This window comes from Astyanax mexicanus, chromosome 24 (assembly GCF_023375975.1).
Source record: "Astyanax mexicanus isolate ESR-SI-001 chromosome 24, AstMex3_surface, whole genome shotgun sequence".
Classification (NCBI taxonomy): domain Eukaryota; kingdom Metazoa; phylum Chordata; class Actinopteri; order Characiformes; family Acestrorhamphidae; genus Astyanax; species Astyanax mexicanus.
In genome coordinates this window covers 10,805,246-10,822,390 of record NC_064431.1, presented here as the reverse complement: position 1 = coordinate 10,822,390, position 17,145 = coordinate 10,805,246, and positions in this window count along the sequence as shown.

Below are 17,145 nucleotides of genomic sequence, written 5' to 3'. Positions count from 1 at the left end.
GTCTTCAACAGGGGGGCTTTAAATGGGGAGAGTATAATTTTGGCAGCATTATTTTAAACCTGCCGAAATTATACTCCCCCTATCATCTCAGCACTGCAAGATCTGAATGTCATGCTATTTATGTGTCATACATGTCATGGTGTGTAGAGTATGACCTGTGAAGTATTTTGCTCTATCTTCAACAGGGGGGCTTCAAATTGGGGAATATAATTTTGGCAGCATTATTTTTCAGCCAGCTGAAATAATACTCCCCTTATGATCTCAGGACTGCAAGGTCTGAATGTCATTTAATTTATTTTACATACATGTCATGGTGTGTAGAGTATGTCCCGTGATGCATTTTACTCTATCTTCAACAGGGGGCTTTGACTGGGGGGAGTATAATTTTGGCAGCATTATTTTTAATCCTGCCGAAATTATGCTTCCCCTATGAACTCAGCACTGCCAGGTCTGAATGTAATGTCATTTATTTTGCATTCATGGCATAGTGCATAGGTCGGCAATAGGCGGCCCGCGGGCCAGATGCGGCCCGCAAGCAAGAAACATCTGGCCCGGGAGGTTGAACTATAATGAAAAAAAAAATCGGACAGTCCGTCTCAAAAATGCTCTTTATTTAGAAACTTAATTTTCCAAAACAGAAAAATTTATTAAAGATTTTTTGACACGGGCTGTTAGATAACTGCTAGCTTCTCTATTCTGTTATTTTTTTTTATTCGTTTGTTTTTTTTTATTTAACAAACAGGTATATCATTAATAGCGCCCCCAATGGTCAGTCCACAGATTTCACCCACATCAGCCCACTTGAATGTCAGCCCCCCCCCCCCCCCCCCCGTGCCAAGTGCTTGTGGCCCGCCATGTAATGGCTTGGAATAAATCTGGCCCGCGGCCAAACTTAATTGCCGACCCCTGGCATAGTGTGTAGAGCAGGGGTCGGCAATTAAGTTTGGCCTTTTATGTTTTTTATGTTTGTTAAATAAAAAAAACAAACGAACAAAAAAAAAATAACAGAATAGAGAAGCTAGCAGTTATCTAACAGCCCGTGTCAAAAAATCTTTAATAAATTTTTCTGTTTTGGAAAATTAAGTTTCTAAATAAAGAGCATTTTTGAGACGGACTGTCCGATTTTTTTTTTTCATTATAGTTCAACCTCCCGGGCCAGATGTTTCTTGCTTGCGGGCCGCATCTGGCCCGCGGGCCGCCTATTGCCGACCTATGGTGTAGAGTATGTCATATGATGCATTTTACAATATTTTCAACAGGGGGCTTCAAATGGGGTTAGTATAATTTTGGCAGCATTATTTTAATCCTGCCGAAATTATACTCCCCCTATGATCTCAGCACTGCAAGGTCTGAATATCATGTAATTTATTTTACATAAATGTCATGGTGTGTAGAGTATGTCATATGATGCATTTTACAATATTTTCAACAGGGGGCTTCAAATGGGGTTAGTATAATTTTGGCAGCATTATGTTTAATCCTGCTTAAATTATATTTCCCCTATGAACTCAGCACTGCAAGGTCTGAATGTAATGTCATTTATTTCGCATTCATGGCATGGTGTGTAGAGTATGTTCTGTGATACATTTTACTCTATCTTTAACAAGGGTCTTCAACTGGGGGGAGTATAATTTTGGCAGCATTATTTTTAAACCTGCCGAAATAATCCTCCCCCATGATCTCAACACTGCAAGGTCTGAATGTCATGTAATTTATTTTACATTAATGGCATGGTGTGTAGAGTGTGTCCTGTGATGCATCTTCAACAGGGGGGCTTCGAATAGGGGGAGTATAATTTTGGAAGCATTATTATCCTGCCGAAATTATACTTCCCCTATGAACTCCGCAGTGCAAGAACTGCAAGGTCTGAATGTCATGTAATTTATTTTACATACATGTCATGGTGTGTCCAGAATGTACTGTGATGCATTCTTTTCTACTTCAACAGGGGGGGGCTTAAACTGGGGGGAGTATAATTTTGGCAGCATTATTTTTAAACTTGCCGAAATTATACTTCCCCTATCATCTCAGCACTGCAAGGTCTGAATGTCATGCAATTTATGTTATTTACATGTCATGGTGCCTGTCTTCAACAGGGGGGCTTCAAATTTCTTAAAGTCAGCTTTCCCTATCACCTACCAAAGTTCAGCTGCCCTTCAACCAGTTTATTCACCTTCTTTGCACTAGCTGTCCACTCTCCACTACTAATTGCATCGTAGTTTACATGAACTCTGCTTTCATACTCATATTTCTATACACATGGATATATTAAACCTGTGTCTTTTCAAGAGAGAGAAACTGTATCAATTATTGCTTTGAACTGAAAACTTCTCTTTCGTTCAGAAATTACATTTTAAGACCTAAAACATATGTGTAAAATGCAATAAACGTCTTGTTTTCAACATTTCTAAAGTGTTTGAATTCATTTGTGTGTTGAATGTATTAAAGTCGATTCAGGCTAAGCGATGCGTTTCTCTCATTCAACAGAGCGATAAAGTGTTGTTTTAAGTGTTTGGATTCATTTGTGTAATCAATGTAATAAAGTCTGTTTTTCGACGATTTAGGCTGACAGAAGCGTTTTTATAATAGTTTTGAGCTCCTCTCTCACTCCTTAGAGCGAAGTGTTGTTTTGTACTGGAAACTTCTCTTTTCATCACAAATGAGTTTTTAAGGTTTTAAGACACATTATGACTGTGTAAAATGTACCACATCATGTAATAAACATTTCTTAAGAGTTGGGGTTCATTTGTATGTTGAAGCTTGTAAATTCTTTTTTCCCGCTTAGAAAACTGTTTTACGCTTAGTTTTGAGCTCCTCTATCACTCCTTGGAGCGAAAACTGCTTCAAGTGTTGTTTTGTACTGAAAACTTCTCTTTCGGTCAGAAATGAGTTTTTAAGACCTAAGACACATGATAGCTGTGTAAAATGCACTAACATCTCGTTTTTGTCGTTTCTTAAGTAATTGGGTTCGTTTGTATGTTGAATGTAGTAAAATCTTTTTTCACGCTTAGAAAGCGTTTTACGCTTAGTTTTGAGCTCCTCTTTACTCCTTAGAGTGAAAAGTGCGTCAAGTGTTGTTTTGTACTGAAAACTTCTCTTTCGGTCAGAAATGAGTTTTTAAGACCTAAAACACATGATAGCTGTGTAAAATGCACTAACATCTCGTTTTTGTCGTTTCTTAAGTGTTTGGGTTCATTTATTTGTTAAATGTAGAAAAATCTTTTTTTCACGCTGAGACAAGCGTTTTACGCTTAGTTTTGAGCTCCTCTTTCACTCCTTATAGCGAAAACTGCTTCAAGTGTTGTTTTGTACTGAAAACTCTTTAGGTCAGAAATGAGTTTTTAAGACCTAACCCACATTCTAACTGTGTAAAATGCTCGAACATTTCGTTTTCATTCTTTCTTAAGTGTTTGGGTTCATTTGTATGTTGAATGTAGTAAAATCTTTTTCCACGCTGTGAAAAGCGTTTTACGCTTAGTTTTGAGCTCCTCTTTCACTCCTTAGAGCGAAAACATCTTCAAGTGTTGTTTTGCACTGAAAACTTCTCTTTCGGTCAGAAATGAGTTTTTAAGACCTAAAACACATTATAACTGTGTAAAATGCACGAACATTTCGTTTTCATTCTTTCTTAAGTGTTTGGGTTCATTTGTGTTTTGAATGTAGTAAAATCTTTTTTCACGCTGAGAAAAGCGTTTTACGCTTAGTTTTGAGCTCCTCTTTCACTCCTTAGAGCGAAAACATCTTCAAGTGTTGTTTTGTACTGAAAACTTCTCTTTCGGTCAGAAATGAGTTTTTAAGACCTAAAACACATGATAGCTGTGTAAAATGCACTAACATCTCGTTTTTGTCGTTTCTTAAGTGTTTGGGTTCATTTGTATGTTGAATGTAGTAAAATCTTTTTCCACGCTGTGAAAAGCGTTTTACGCTTAGTTTTGAGCTCCTCTTTCACTCCTTAGAGCGAAAACATCTTCAAGTGTTGTTTTGCACTGAAAACTTCTCTTTCGGTCAGAAACGAGTTTTTAAGACCTAAAACACCATTATAACTGTGTAAAATGCTCGTACATTTCGTTTTCATTCTTTCTTAAGTGTTTGGGTTCATTTGTTTGTTGAATGTAGTAAAATCTTTTTCCACGCTCAGAAAAGCGTTTTACGCTTAGTTTTGAGCTCCTCTTTACTCCTTAGAGTGAAAAGTGCGTCAAGTGTTGTTTTGTACTGAAAACTTCTCTTTCGGTCAGAAATGAGTTTTTAAGACCTAAAACACATGATAGCTGTGTAAAATGCACTAACATCTCGTTTTTGTCGTTTCTTAAGTGTTTGGGTTCATTTATTTGTTAAATGTAGAAAAATCTTTTTTTTCACGCTGAGACAAGCGTTTTACGCTTAGTTTTGAGCTCCTCTTTCACTCGAAAGCTGCTTCAAGTGTTGTTTTGTACTGAAAACTCTTTAGGTCAGAAATGAGTTTTTAAGACCTAACCCACATTCTAACTGTGTAAAATGCACGAACATTTCGTTTTCATTCTTTCTTAAGTGTTTGGGTTCATTTGTTTGTTGAATGTAGTAAAATCTTTTTTCACGTTGAGAAAAGCGTTTTACGCTTAGTTTTGAGCTCCTCTATCCCTCCTTAAAGCGAAAACTGCTTCAAGTGTTGTTTCGTACTGAAAACTTCTCTATCTGTCAGAAATGAGTTTTTAAGACCTAAAACACATTATAACTGTCTAAAATACACGAACATTTCGTTTTCATTCTTTCTTAAGTGTTTGGGTTCATTTGTTTGCTGAATGTAATAAAATCTTTTTTCACGCTGAGAGTTTTGAGCTCCTCTATCACTCCTTAGAGCGAAAACTGCTTAGTGTTGTTTTGTACTGAAAACTTCTCTTGCGGTCAGAAATGAATTTTTAAGACCTAAAACACATTATAACTGTGTAAATTCACTAACATCTCGTTTTCGTCGTTTCTTAAGTTTTTGCGTTGAATGTAGTTGAATGTATGTTGAATGTAGTAAAATCTTTTTTCACACTGAGAAAAGTGTTTTACGCTTAGTTTCAAGCGTTTTTTTTTTACTGAAAACCTCTTTCAATCAGAAATGAGTTTTAAGACCTAAATCATGTCCTCAGGTTACATGACTTGCAAATACTGCTATGTTCTCTTACGGACACTAGAGGGCGCAAGAACACAAAACATATGAGTAATGTGTAAATGTTTTTTTGTCGTTTTGCAATACTAACTAAAATGTTGTTGAGAAAAAGCTAAGAGACTTATTTTGTTGTTCCCACGATAATTTTATGAAAAACGTTAAAAATGTATTCATTTAAACCAACCTTTTTATTCAGGCAAATATTTTTTTTTTTAAACATCACCTTTTTATTGGTTTAAATAAATAGACATCTGCATAGAACAAAATATACCAGCTGATAACAGCTGTTAAGAAATGAAATTGTTTATTTTTTTAATTAGCAAGTGTTAAATGAACAATTAAACAAGCCTTTCAGTTAAAAAAATAGATTTTGATATCAAAATATTCTTGAAAATATATGCCTCACAAAAAAACAAACAAACAAAAAAAAAGATCTGTGCAAATTATTCTGTAGATTCTGTAGACACAGCAGATAAGAGAACATACCACTAAAGTAAATATGCACTATATAAACATTTTTGGGGAACCATATTTGCCAGTGGTATGTCATTATTAAATTAACACAGTGTCCACTTTTCATTTAAGATTTATTTAATACATACAGCACTGCTTTACCGATGGCAAATTTGCTATGTCAAATATACCAAAATTAAAAAAAAAAAAACTGCTCTGTTCAATTTTCAAAGAAGGCACTGAACCCACCAAACGGCTCTTGTAGATCAGACAACATTTGTTAACAAACAACATTACAGAAGGAAACTCTTCATCTTTCATTTCCAAATGCTTCGGAAAGGTTACATAGTAAAACCATCTCTTGAAGCAACAATACTCGCAGCGACACAAAAATTTTATATTTATATTCAAATATTCAACATACACATAAAGGGTCCATTAAACTGAACTGGATTTTAAGCATAAATTATATTATTTTATTAAAAAACTCTGCAATTTGCAGAGAAGGCCTTGAATGTTACGAGCTGTTGTTTTGTTGACATTATTTTGTACTAGCTAGTACTAGTACTGTATTGTAGTGTACTAGTCCATCCAGTTTGAGGAGTAACTTTTGAAAAACTTCAAAGGTATGCCTCAGTTGTCTTGGGTAGCTGAGATTAAGAGCTTATATAAGACCCATCACAGCAAGGCACAAGAACTTGGTATATCCAGTCCCCTCAGGACTTCTGTTCCCCCTATAACGAGAGTGGCACTGGTTGGGGCAGCTTTGTCAACCACAATTTTCAGAACCTTCCCAGCAAGTTGTCTGTTCAGAACTTCAGCATCCTTATAGAAAAAACAGTTAATATTTCAGTTTCAATGTTGCTGTAGTTACCGTAATGTTTTAAAGTATATTGCAATTTCATTTTACCCACAAAGTATTCCTTAAAGAGGTCTCCTATCTCCGAGGTAAACCACCATGCAACGGAGTGCAACTCCTCTGCGTCTTTCAAAAAAAATGTTAAACGCGTAGGTCATTAAAAAAATTATGTTGCACTACAGTCAATGACGAGTCCGGTTTGAATAACTGGTTCAGAAAATAGTCAGACAAAAGCAATCCTGGGAAATGGTGTGAAGACTTCATTGGATATGAGAGGCCTCGTGACATCTAGACATATTATTAATGGGGCTTTCACACCTACTTCCTTTGGTCCAGATATTCTAATTTTTCAGTCTGGTCTGAACCCAAGTGTCAGGTGTGCAAGGGGTCAATAATAGATTTTACTTGTGTGCGCCTTTCTTTTCACCTTACATGATTCAACATAAAACTGACAGAACATACAATACATATATAGAGACAGAATATAGAATATACATTGGAAAAAAAGTACAGAATAGGATTAATAATCACAAATCATAAGCAACTTTAAACAGATTTTAAACAGAAGTTTTGAGTTTGGATTTGAAATGTGGCAATGAGTCTATGTTATGGTGAGTAGGTGGGAGTGAATTCCAGAGCGGGCAGGAAGAATAGTAAGATAAATAGAAGAAGAGGATCTGAGGGTACAAGCAGGTGTAGCAATGTGAAAAAGGTAGGAAAGATAAGGAGGGGCAAGATTGTGAGGGGGAATATTTTATAGTTTATGCGATATGGGATAGGAAGCCAGTGAAGCTGTTGTAAAACAGGTGTTATATGATGGATTGAGGGAGTCTGGGTAATGACACGGGCAGCTGCATTTTGAACCAACTGTCATTTATGTAGGTTTTTTTTTGTGGCAGGCCAAAATAAAAAGAGTTACAATAGTCTAAACGTAAGGTAACCAGACTGTGGACCAGATTAGTTGTAGTGTGAGCAGTAAGAGAAGGACAAAGACGATTAATTTTCCGGAGATGGAAGTAGCTGACCAACTATTGACATGGGATCCGAAGGAAAGTACTCTTTTGAGAATGGCACCCAAACTCTTGACCTGAGGGGAGGGAGAGATGGAGGAGTTATCAACAGGAATGTGAAAGTTATGAGATTTACTTAGTGTTGATTTAGTACCAATCAACAAAAGTTCTGTTTTATTGCAAATTTAATCAAAGAAAATTTACACTGTAAAATGTACTGTGAAATTTACAGTAAGTAACTGGCAGTAATTGACAAGTAACTTACTGTGAAATAAAATCACAGTACCTAACTGGCAGTAGTTAACAGTAAGTTATTGTAAAAACAAATTTTGTTAAATTAAATCACTGTTAAAAAAATGGCAGCAGCTGAATAGTAAATTAGCCTGTAAAAATGTTTCATGCATACTGTAATTTTGTGTATAGTTGTATTGATCAGACTTTCAAAAAATATATATATGTGTATTGTGTTTTTATTTACATGTGTTTTCACAACAGAATGATACCTTACTGCTTTATTTTGAAGTCAGTATTAAATCGCTGTTAAACATAAGCATTTTTTATGCTTAAGTACTGCATGACATTTTTTATTGTTCAACAAAATCTGCAGAGACACAGCAAACAATTATCATTAACTATTTTTTTCCTCAGTGTGAAGAACAACAGTTTAATCTAATTGTTTTGCCAGTCAAACTCTGAAGTCCTTATAAAATAAAAGACGCATGGTTTCATATCTGATGGTATGTCAAGCACATCATGTTAATAAGAAGCTCACTTTTCAGACTTCTTCTTTTTTCTACTTCTTCTTCTTCAGGTTGTAAGTGTGTCGAATTCAAAATGAATCCAAATGACTACTGTCCCAACGTTTTATTTCAGCGAGACAGTAAATGAGGTATGAAGGTGAAAGTGCAACATTAGGTTTGGTTGAGAGGTAGAGCTGGGTGTCATCAGCGTATCCTGATATATAATGTTTAACACTATAATGTGTAGTTTATTAGCTTCCCATAGACATCAATATACTATGGGGCTTCCGTACTAGCCCACTGCGCTCCGCAAAACCAGCAAGCTGATTTTTCCTTCACACACGGCCAGTGGCCTGTCTCCTCATTAATAATACAGCTTAAAAAATAATCGGGGCTAAAGTCCCAGAAGCCCAGGCCAGGCGATGCTGAGGAAATTTAAATGCTAACACTTCTTTTCCTTTTAATTGTGATAAATGGTGTCTTGACAGGTGCGATTAAAGGCTACCCAATGTTCTTTATAATTCTCAAATCAAATTTATTTGATTTGATTTAAAAGCTTTTTATAAATGATGTTGTCTCAAAGCAGCTTTACAGAAACATGATCAAAGAATCAGGCAAAACATTAAACATAGAAAATACAGAATACAGAATCCCCAGTGAGCGCAGAGATAAGGAAAAACTCCCTCAAAGCTGGAGGAGGAAGAAACCTTGGGAGGACCTGCATCCCTCGGTATCGGGTCAGACAGGTGGGCAGTCAGTGACTCGAAGAAAAGCAGAGAGATGGAATTCGTTTTGACTGGATTTGTGTAAAACAGAAAATATAAAACATTATCAGAGTGTGGCTAATGACTCCGGCAGATCTGAATAAAACAACCTAACTAAAGGGAGAGAGCCAGAAGGTAGCATAGACACGGAGGCACCCTGAAACACCGGCATCCACCCACTCCACCATTCACAAACCTGAGTGATCGCGTGCAGTGAGCGAACAACAGCACCAGCATCTCAGTTTACCACAATTCCCTATATCCATGAACCCCTGGATCTGCAACCTTATCTAATGAGAAAAACATTAATTACCAAAAGCTAAACTAAACAAGTAATTTTTTTATCTAGTCTTAAAGATTGAGACTGTGTCTGAGTCCCGAACATATTCGGGGAGATTATTCCAGAGTTGGGGTGCTTTATAAGAGAAAGCTGTTTCTCCTGCAGAGCTCTTCTAAATTCTGGGAACTATAAGAAACCAGCACCGTGTGATCTAAGTAATGGCAGTGATGAGGTCTCGCAAATACTCAGGAGCGAGCCGATGTAGGGCTTTATACATTAACAGGAGAACTTTATATTCTATGCGGAATTTGACTGGAAGCCAGTGCAGTGCTGATAGGACTGGACTAATATGATCAAATGTTCTAGTTTTAGTAAGGATCCTGGCTGCGGCATTTTGAACTAGCTGCAGGAACATTCTGACAGTAACGCATAACAATAGTCTGACCCTGAGGTAATGAAGGCATACACATTCTTAGCCTGAGCTCCTCTCTCACTTCTTTGTGAATACGAAGTACTTTTAAGAGCACTGACAGTATATGTAAAAAAGGTCAAGAATACTAAAATTATATTTTCCATTTCCTATACTTTAGAAAAGTACACATAAAATATACCTTTTTTGTATTTCTATAAAATGTATTTTAAAGTAATACATCTTAAATTATACTTTAATGTGTTGATAGAGAATACATTTAAATCTAAACATACTAAAGCAAATTTAACCAAAAGTGTTTTTTACATATAATTCTATTTTAAGTATATTATGTAAAAAGTATATTTTGTAAAAAAAAAAATACCTTTTACACTATGCTATGGTACAATTTGTGTTGCTTTTCGTCAAATATTATACTTAACTAATGTATATTTAAATGTGAAACCATTTTTACGTTATTACTTCAAATATAATAAAATGAAAGATTTGCTTTTTATATCATGCTTTAATCCAACGTAAGCAATTGAATGGACTTCACTCACATTCTAAAGCAAACATGATTCCAGTGTCACATTAAATTAAACGAGTTACTTTCTTATTACATTCAGGCAATAAAATGTACATTTTTGTCATGTAATATGTTGTATGTATGTATGTATCGGTGTATTATTAAAAACATTCTTACATTCATTCTCACATAAAATTTTCTTTAAATTAAGTATTGTAGTATAAAGTAAGTATTTTGTAGTAATGATTATTGTAGTTTTACACTTCCAACTTTAAAAATAAACAGAAAGAAAACAGATCTAAAGTGCATTTTCTAATGTATTTAATTTTTCATAAATATTGAACATATGAAAACATGTGTACACATTTTTAACAAGCAATTATTTATTGTCTTCAAATTGTTTATCTTTTTCAATGTGACAAATAAAATGAAAAAAAAAGCATTAATTCATATAGACTATAACTTCTGGGACACATGCTCATTTTTTGTTTCTACAGAAATCAAGGGTATTAAAATTATTCTAGCATGCTGTCATTACTCTCTGTAGAATGCTTTGATTGCATTCAGCATGAAGAGTATTAGTAAGGTCAGAGTATTAGATGGTCACCACCCCACCTCATCCCCAAAGCACCAACTCAGTACCACTGCTCTCTATTCAATAGATCTTTCCATGTGATTCCATAATTTTACTTAAAATGTGACAAAAATCTCATTTTGGATCTGTAAAACATTTTCAGTCTCTCTCTACATTATTTGGTAGAGGAATGGCATATGTTTTTTGATCATGACACATTTTCCTTTGATAAACCCTGCATGTATTCCATAGACATTATTTGACTCAGATACCTCATGCACGAACAAAGATGAAGTGTTTAACTGAGTTTTCTTTCTGACCTAACAAGCTCCTCCACCACCACACAGCACTTTTTTTCACCTGCATAAGCAACAAGGCTCAAGACTTTGCACAGTTTCCCATCTTGTAATTCTTCAATAGAATTATTTCTCTTCTGCAACCTGTTGTTACCATCAGAGTGGAAATATACATCATCTCCAAGGAAATGACTTTAATGCGTGGACTTTGTTACTGGACCATCATTAAAGGCTTTAGTGGCTAGGTTGTGTTCACTCAGTTTGAAGCAGTACCAAACACCCTTACATTTCCACTGAGGTATTCTGATTTGGTATTGAAACAATTGCTGTTCTGAAGCTAAGAGAAGAGATCTTTGATGTCATTGGTTGCATTCTTTATGCACTTTTCTCCCCTTTTAGATAGACCATTCCACATAAGGAATCTCTTTACAATCTGGACAGGCACATGTGTAGTTCCATTGAAGTACTTCACAAGAGTGCCATTGAATGAAAAAAAAAGTTGCCCACAAAGGACCCCATTTCGGTACGCTGGCTGCAATGTGTGTCAGCAGGTGTACATTGAACAACACATTTGCAGTGCCATACAGCACCTCAAACTGGATGACCATTTTTTAAGTGCCATTTCTGCTGCATTAACATTACATACAAGTGGCAATGAATAGAAACGAAGAAATGCAAATGTCCTTTTTCTGTCTTTAGGCTGTAGTTCAATAACCTGACACTGAACTGGCCAAATCTGGTACTTTTAAAAGTTGGAATTTCATCAATGTTCCACAGTAAACTAATATCATGTTCACATAGTTGGCCAGTTTGTCTTAATTTTCTGTACTCTGCTCCAAACTCTGATCTCTTTTCTGTTTCAATCAGGGATGACTTTCACAATGTGGACATTTGTACAAAACTCATCACTACTACTCAAACATGAAGCTGTCTCACAATTTCACTAAACTGCCATCCTCAGAATTCTACAGCATTCTCCATAAAGATAATGAAACATGTTACATTGAACATTACCAGCATGGCTCAATATTCTGCCCTACTTTAATATATGTATATTGCGTTTATATGCTAACGATTCCAAACTTTTGAACAGCACTACATAAACACGCACACACACAGACATTTTCCATTCTAGAACTGCAGGTTCATTACAACATCTCAAGGTATAGCAAGGTTTCATTCATGGTCAACTCTGTTATTGTTTACCTGTTTAACTCCTTAACAGGCCAGGATTTTTGACATTACACCACTAAATCTTGAGGATTTCTATATAAAAATTGCATAAGCTTTCATGTTTGATGAGGGACATTACTAAAAAGCATAATTGCAATTTTAATAGAACATATAAAAATGTTTAAGTAAATCTGATAATGTCAAAATATAATGAATAAAATCATAAAATTGGCTTTTCCTGAATAAAAACCAAACAGTTCATGTCCTCCAAAGCTTTAGTTTTGTTATGTTTATCTATTTTTTTTTCATCTATTTTCAAACATGCAAAATTTGGGTTGATTACTGTTACTGATCTGGAATTATTTAGTGAAGTAGAGAGAAAACAACCAGCTTCTCCAAGTAACATGTAGGTGGTACAAACCCCTGTAGCCCATATATGGGACAAGACATGTTAAGGGGTTAAACCATTAACAGAGTTTGAACCATTTTGTGCTATCAACTTAGGCACGTCTGAAACCAGAATCAGTGCTGCCAACTTATTTTAATTTCTTTTAATACATGTGTATATTTTAAATAATTCGCTGGATTGGTCTAAAAGAAATCTAGTGATGTGGTCCAAATTTGGCTAAACTGAGCTGAATTTCTCAAAATATGTGTTTCAAAATTGTGTAAAGAAGTTTAGCCATCATTACAAAAATAAATCTAGCCAAAAATTAAAATTCCATCACCACCTTTAGGATGTATAGGATGATAAAATATTAAGAATAAACATTTTAATTAAACATTTTATAGAAATTACTGAGGCAACTCACCACCTCCCACAGGTTTCCGGACAGAAGAAATGGTGTCGGGTCCAAAACTGATTTAAAAATGATTGCAATGTACCTCAGATCCAGAATTAAACCCACACACACACAGCCTCCATACAGACAGGACACACACAGACTCTCTTGCTCAGATCAACAGGTCTGTAATGCTGAAAACCTTTATACATTAATTTTACCAAATAATCGATAGAACTGGGATTAAAACGACCATGGACACAAAGACCACAACTACCATGACCAAGTGAAGAATCCTTTTCTGCAACTGTGTTTACTTTACTTTCCCTTACATAGCCTCACACTACCTCACACTGCCTCACACTACCTAATCTAATCTATATTTGGCGCCATATATAATATTTGTATATTTCTCTACCTCATCTGAGGGTAAGATCTCATCCTCTCCTAATCTGCTGTGGTGGTGCACCACCTTTGAACACTTGGGAGATAAGAATCATGCAAGACGAAAAAGCGTCGCGACTACGACAATATTGGTATACACTACTCTTATAGCCAGGTTCTGTGGTCGAGGTACTGCTCCAGGACCCCCGAACTATAAGGTACGAGCTCTAAGCTCCGTTTGGACCGGTACTGTTCCAGGACCAAACCACCAACTGCCACACAAACACCTTTATGGCCGGTTTCTAGGACCGGTACTGTTCCAGGACCCCCGAACCATAAGGCAAACAGGCCAAAAAGCCCCCCCCTGGTCCGGTACTGTTCCAGGACCAGGGCATCATCTCGCAAGTCACCTTAACCCCCAGTGCCAGCCCTTTTGATATTACTTAATTAAATGTAACCTACCTTACACAGCAGTTGGTCATGACAGTATAGAAGGTCCATAAATTACAGCCCAAAGCAGCATCATTCTCTCTTTTTTTTTTTTTATTACAACCGGGCTGAAAAACCAAAAGCTGTAGGGTAATTTACCACAGCACGACTTAGATAAAACTCGGATGTGAGAAATCTCAGAACATGAAATGATGGCCAATGAGTCAGAGCTTAGAATTTAAAATATATTAAAGTTTACTTGAAAAATAGTTTCAGCATTACAGATATATAAAAGGAACAAAAATTAATAGATATATATTAGAAAAGAGTAAAAGTACATCAACGAATAAAATCTCGATAGATCAACACATTCACAACCCAGAGAGAGAGAGAGAAAGAGAGAGAGAAAGAAAGAGAGAGAGAGAGAAAGAGAAAGAAACTAAAGCCAGTCGAGGGACAGAGAGAACTCCTCAGACTTCATCCAAGCAGTTATACATTTTGCAAATGACATGTGATTGGACAGAACTTATCAATATGATTACGTCAGAAGAGTCCAGTAAACAGTTTGTTGTCCAGTTCCAATGACGTGATCCGCTCCAGCCTGTCTGAGCAACAAGTTCTTATCATGATGTTGTTCAGCTCTGTGTCCTTCATGAACACAGCAGACAGTCCTTAAGTGTCCTAAAGTCTGTGAGAAGATGAAATAGGGGAAAAGAGTGGATGGAAAGATCTTCTGGCCTGTATACGACTTTACGGCGTGTAGAACAGGCAAGCGCTGGCTATCTGAGGAGAGGTTCCCAGCACTTCACTCAGATAGCTTGTTGTCTCCTAGTTCATATGCACTGGTCCCAGAACAGCAGAAAAGCAGTGAAGCTTCTCTGCCACTCAGGGTCACGTTCTCCTCACAGCTCTCATTGTTGATGAAAACACTCTGACCTTCCTGATTCCTGAAAAAGTAAAAACAACCTCCAAAGCCTTGTCATAGTGACAGTTAAAAAGAGAGCAGAGATCATAAGGTTATTAAGTGAATTATAATGTGAACAGTAAAAATAATAACTGTATATATAAATGTATAAAACATTTAAGAATAAGAGTGTGAAGATGTGGTTATCTCCAATCACACCCTTCACTTGAAGGGTGTGATTATCTCCAATCACACCCTTCAGTACAGTACTATTAGAAAACAGTAGAGGGCGCACTGATAATCAGCTGAGATATTGGGATATTGAGTGTGGGTACAGTACAGTTAGAGGACAGGAGAGGGCGCTGTAATAATCAGCTGAGTTATTGGGATATTGAGTGTGGGTACAGTACAGTTAGAGAGCAGAAGAGGATCCTGTAGTGATCAGGTTAGTTATAGTTGATATTGAGTGTGGGTACAGTACAGTTAAAGGACAGTAGAAGGTGCTGTAATAAATCAGCTGAGTTATTGAGATATTGAATTTGGGTACAGTACCGTTAGAGAACTGTAGAGGGCGCTGTAATAATCAGCTGAGTTTTTGGGATATTGAGTGTGGGTACAGTACAGTTAGAGAGCAGAAGAGGATCCTGTAGTGATCAGGTTAGTTATAGTTGATATTGAGTGTGGGTACAGTACAGTTAAAGGACAGTAGAAGGTGCTGTAATAAATCAGCTGAGTTATTGAGATATTGAATTTGGGTACAGTACCGTTAGAGAACTGTAGAGGGCGCTGTAATAATCAGCTGAGTTTTTGGGATATTGAGTGTGGGTACAGAATAGTTAGAGGACAGTAGAGAGTATGGTAACAATCAAGTGAGTTATTATGATATTGCGTTTGGGTACAATACAGTTATAGATTATTAGAGGGCGTTGTAATAATCAGCTGACTTATTGGGACATTGAGTGTGGGTACAGTACAGTTAGAGAACAGTAGAGGGTGCTGTAATGATCAGGTGAGTTATTGTTATATTGAGTGTGGGTACAGTACAGTTAAAGGACAGTAGAAGGTGCTGTAATAATCAGCTGAGTTATTGGGATATTGAGTGTGGGTACAGTACCGTTAGAGAACAGTAGAGAGCCCTGTAATAATCAGCTGCGTTATTGGGATAATGAGTGTGGTTATAGAACAGTTAGAGGACAGTAGAGGGTGCTGTAATAATAAGATCAGTTATTTTGCTATTGATTGTGGGTACAGTATAATTAAAGAAATGTAGATGGCACTGTAATGGTAAGGTGCATTATTTTGTCATTGAGTGTGGGTACATTATAGTTAGAGGACATTAGAGGGTGCAGTAATAATTAGCTGAGTTATTGGGACATTAATTGTGGTTACAGTACAGTTAGAGAACAGTAGAGGGCGCTGTAATAATCAGTTGAGTTATTGGGATATTGAGTTTAGTTACAGTACAGTTAGAGAGCAGTAGAGGATGCTGTAATGATCAGATGAGTTATTGTGATATTGAGTTTAGTTACAGTACAGTTAGAGAACAGTAGACGGTGCTGTAATAATCAGCTGAGTTATTGGGATATTGAGTATCGGTACAGTACAGTTAGAGAACAGTAGAGGGCGCTGTACTAATCAGCTGAGTTATTGGGATATTGAGTGTGGGTACAGTACAGTTAAAGATAAGTAGAGGGTTCTGTAATAATCAGGTGAGTTATTTGGATATTGAATGTGGGTACAATACAGTTAGAGGACAGTCGAGGGCGCTGTAATAATCAACTAAGTTATTCGGATATTGAGTGTGGGTTCAGAACATTTAGAGGACAGTAGAGGGCATTATTATAATTAGCTGAGTTATTGGGATAATGGGTGTGGGTACAGAACAGTTAAAACACAGTAGAGGGCGCTGTAATAATAAGATGAGTTTTTTTGCTATTGATTGTGGGTACAGTACAATTAAAAAATGTAGATGGCGCTGTAATGATAAGCTGATTTATTGGGACATTGAGTGTGGGTACATTACAGTTAGAGGACAGTGGAGGGCGCACTAATAATCAGCTGAGTTATTAAGACATTAAGTGTGGTTACAGTACAGTTAGAGAACAGTAGAGGGTGCTGTAATGATCTGCTGAGTTATTGGGATATTGAATGTGGGTACAGTACAGTTAGAGGACACTAGAGGGCGCTGTAATATTCAGCTGAGTTATTGTCATATTGAGTGTGGATACAGTATAGTTAGAGGAGAGAAGAGGGTATTGTATTAATCAAGTGAGTTATTGTGATATTGCGTGGGGGTACAGTACAGTTAGAGAACAGTATGGGGTGCTGTAATGATCAGCTTAGTTATTGTGATATTGAGTGTGGGTTCTGTACAGTTAAAGTAATGTAGATGGTGCTGTAATGATCAGCTGAGTTATTGGGACAT